Source organism: Phyllobates terribilis, unplaced genomic scaffold (assembly GCF_046119375.1).
Source record: "Phyllobates terribilis strain yellow unplaced genomic scaffold, ASM4611937v1 Scaffold_20__1_contigs__length_20440879, whole genome shotgun sequence".
NCBI classification, from domain to species: Eukaryota; Metazoa; Chordata; class Amphibia; order Anura; family Dendrobatidae; genus Phyllobates; species Phyllobates terribilis.
Genome location: NW_027362780.1, coordinates 16,119,776 through 16,124,616, shown reverse-complemented (window position 1 = coordinate 16,124,616; position 4,841 = coordinate 16,119,776).

Here is a 4,841-nt window from a genome sequence, read left to right as displayed (position 1 = left end):
TGTATTTATGCTATTTTGACCTATGCTTTACTAAATTGTATTTATGTTGTTGTATCCTATGCTTTATTAAATTGTATTTATGTTGTTTTAACCTATGCTTTATTAAATTGTATTTATGTTGCTTTAACATATGCTTTATTAAATTGTATTTATGTTGTTTTGTCCTATGCTTTATTAAATTGTATTTATGTTGTTTTATCCTATGCTTTATTAAATTGTATTTATGTTGTTTTAACCTATGCTTTATTAAATTGTATTTATGTTGTTTTATCCTATGCTTTATTAAATTATATTTATGTTGTTTTAACCTATGCTTTATTAAATTGTATTCATGTTGTTTTATCTTATGCTTTATTAAATTGTATTTATGTTGTTTTATCCTATGCTTTATTACATTGTATTTATGTTGTTTTATCCTATGCGTTATTAAATTGAATTTATGTTGTTTTATCCTATGCTTTATTAAATTGTATTTAATTTGTTTTATCCTATGCTTTATTAAATTGTATTTATGTAGTTTTAGCCTATGCTTTATTAAATTGTATTTATGTTGTTTTATCCTATGCTTTATTAAATTGTATTTATGTTGTTTTATCCTATGCTTTATTAAATTGTATTTATGTTGTTTTATCCTATGCTTTATTAAATTGTATTTATGTTGTTTTATCCTATGCTTTATTAAATTGTATTTATGTTGTTTTATCCTATGCTTTATTAAATTGTATTTATGTTGTTTTATCCTATGCTTTATTAAATTGTATTTATGTTGTTTTATCCTATGCTTTATTAAATTGTATTTATATTGTTTTATCCTATGCTTTATTAAATTGTATTTATGTTGTTTTATCCTATGCTTTATTAAATTGTATTTATGTTGTTTTAACCTATGCTTTATTAAATTGTATTTATGTTGCTTTAACATATGCTTTATTAAATTGAATTCATGTTGTTTTATCCTATGCTTTATTAAATTGTATTTATGTTGTTTTAACCTATGCTTTATTAAATTGTATTTATGTTGTTTTATCCTATGCTTTATTAAATTGTATTTATGTTGTTTTATCCTATGCTTTATTAAATTGTATTTATGTTGTTTTATCCTATACTTTATTAAATTGTATTTATGTTATTTTATCCTATGCTTTATTAAATTTTATTTATGTTGTTTTATCCTATGCTTTATTAAATGGTATTTATGTTGTTTTATCCTATGCTTTATTAAATTGAATTTATGTTGTTTTATCCTATGCTTTATTAAATTGTATTTATGTTGTTTTAACCTATGCTTTATTAAATTGTATTTATGTTGTTTTATCCTATGCTTTATTAAATTGTATTTATGTTGTTTTATCCTATGCTTTATTAAATTGTATTTATGTTGTTTTATCCTATGCTTTATTAACTTGTATTTATGTTGTTTTGACCTATTCTTTATTAAATTGTATTTATGTTGCTTTAACATATGCTTTATTAAATTGTATTTATGCTATTTTGACCTATGCTTTACTAAATTGTATTTATGTTGTTGTATCCTATGCTTTATTAAATTGTATTTATGTTGTTGTATCCTATGCTTTATTAAATTGTATTTATGTTGTTTTATCCTGTGCTTTATTAAACTGTATTTATGTGGTTTTATCCTATGCTTTATGAAATAGTATTTATGTTGTTTAATCCTATGCTTTATTAAATTGTATTTATGTTGTTTTATCCTATGCTTTATAAATTGTATTTATGTTGTTTTATCCTATGCTTTATTAAATTGTATTTATGTTGTTTTAACCTATGCTTTATTAAATTGTATTTATGTTGCTTTAACCTATGCTTTATTAAATTGTATTTATGTTGTTTTATCCTATGCTTTATTAAATTTTATTTATGTTGTTTTATCCTATGCTTTATTAAATTGTATTTATGTTGTTTTATCCTATGCTTTATTAAATTGTATTTATGCTATTTTGACCTATGCTTTACTAAATTGTATTTATGTTGTTGTATCCTATGCTTTATTAAATTGTATTTATGTTGTTTTATCCTATGCTTTATTAAATTGTATTTATGTTGTTTTATCCTATGCTTTATTAAATTGTATTTATGTTGTTTTATCCTATGCTTTATTAAATTGTATTTATGTTGTTTTATCCTATGCTTTATTAAATTTTATTTATGTTGTTTTGTCCTATGCTTTATTAAATTGTATTTATGTTGTTTTAACCTATGCTTTATTAAATTTTATTTATGTTGTTTTATCCTATGCTTTATTAAATTTTGTTTATGTTGTTTTATCCTATGCTTTACTAACTTGTATTTATGTTGTTTTAACCAATGCTTTATTAAATTGTATTTATGTTGTTTTGTCCTATGCTTTATTAAATTGTATTTATGTTGTTTTATCCTATGCTTTATTAAATTGAATTTATGTTGTTTTATCCTATGCTTTATTAAATTTTATTTATGTTGTTTTATCCTATGCTTTATTAAATTGTATTTATGTTGTTTTATCCTATGCTTTATTAAATTTTGTTTATGTTGTTTTATCCTATGCTTTATTAAATTGTATTTATGTTGTTTTATCCTATGCTTTATTAAATTGTATTTATGTTGTTTTATCCTATGCTTTATTAAATTGTATTTATGTTGTTTTATCCTATGCTTTATTGAATTGTATTTATGTTGTTTTAACCTATGCTTTATTAAATTGTATTTATGTTGTTTTATCCTATACTTTATTAAATTGTATTTATGTTATTTAATCCTATGCTTTATTAAATTTTATTTATGTTGTTTTATCCTATGCTTTATTAAATTATATTTATGTTGTTTTATCCTATGCTTTATTAAATTTTGTTTATGTTGTTTTATCCTATGCTTTATTAAATTTTATTTATGTTGTTTATCCTGTGCTTTATTAAATTGAATTTATGTTGTTTTATCCTATGCTTTATTAAATTGAATTTATGTTGTTTTATCCTATGCTTTATTAAATTGTATTTATGTTGTTTTAACCTATGCTTTATTAAATTGTATTTATGTTGTTTTATCCTATGCTTTATTAAATTGTATTTATGTTGTTTTATCCTATGCTTTATTAAATTGTATTTATGTTGTTTTAACCTATGCTTTATTAAATTTTATTTATGTTGTTTTATCCTATGCTTTATTAAATTGTATTTATGTTGTTTTATCCTATGCTTTATTAAATTGTATTTATGTTGTTTTATCCTATGCTTTATTAACTTGTATTTATGTTGTTTTAACCAATGCTTTATTAAATTGTATTTATGTTGTTTTGTCCTATGCTTTATTAAATTGTATTTATGTTGTTTTAATCTATGCTTTATTAAATTGTATTTATGTTGTTTTATCCTATGCTTTATTAAATTGTATTCATGTTGTTTTATCCTATGCTTTATTAAATTGTATTTATGTTGTTTTATCCTATGCTTTATTAACTTTTATTTATGTTGTTTTAACCTATGCTTTTTTAAATTGTATTTATGTTGTTTTATCCTGTGCTTTATTAAATTGTATTTATGTGGTTTTATCCTATGCTTTATGAAATAGTATTTATGTTGTTTAATCCTATGCTTTATTAAATTGTATTTATGTTGTTTTAACCTATGCTTTATTAAATTGTATTTATGTTGCTTTAACATATGCTTTATTAAATTGTATTTATGTTGTTTTAACCTATGCTTTATTAAATTGTATTTATGTTGTTTTATCCTATGCTTTATTAAATTGTATTTATGCTATTTTGACCTATGCTTTACTAAATTGTATTTATGTTGTTGTATCCTATGCTTTATTAAATTGTATTTATGTTGTTGTATCCTATGCTTTATTAAATTGTATTTATGTTGTTTTATCCTGTGCTTTATTAAATTGTATTTATGTGGTTTTATCCTATGCTTTATGAAATAGTATTTATGTTGTTTAATCCTATGCTTTATTAAATTGTATTTATGTTGTTTTAACCTATGCTTTATTAAATTGTATTTATGTTGCTTTAACATATGCTTTATTAAATTGTATTTATGTTGTTTTATCCTATGCTTTATTAAATTTTATTTATGTTGTTTTATCCTATGCTTTATTAAATTGTATTTATGTTGTTTTATCCTATGCTTTATTAAATTGTATTTATGCTATTTTGACCTATGCTTTACTAAATTGTATTTATGTTGTTGTATCCTATGCTTTATTAAATTGTATTTATGTTGTTTTAACCTATGCTTTATTAAATTGTATTTATGTTGCTTTAACATATGCTTTATTAAATTGTATTTATGTTGTTTTGTCCTATGCTTTATTAAATTGTATTTATGTTGTTTTATCCTATGCTTTATTAAATTGTATTTATGTTGTTTTAACCTATGCTTTATTAAATTGTATTTATGTTGTATTATCCTATGCTTTATTAAATTATATTTATGTTGTTTTAACCTATGCTTTATTAAATTGTATTCATGTTGTTTTATCTTATGCTTTATTAAATTGTATTTATGTTGTTTTATCCTATGCTTTATTACATTGTATTTATGTTGTTTTATCCTATGCATTATTAAATTGAATTTATGTTGTTTTATCCTATGCTTTATTAAATTGTATTTAATTTGTTTTATCCTATGCTTTATTAAATTGTATTTATGTAGTTTTAGCCTATGCTTTATTAAATTGAATTTATGTTGTTTTATCCTATGCTTTATTAAATTGTATTTATGTTGTTTTGTCCTATGCTTTATTAAATTGTATTTATGTTGTTTATCCTGTTTCATTAAATTGTATTTATGTTGTTTTATCCTATGCTTTATTAAATTGTATTTATGTTGTTTTAAACT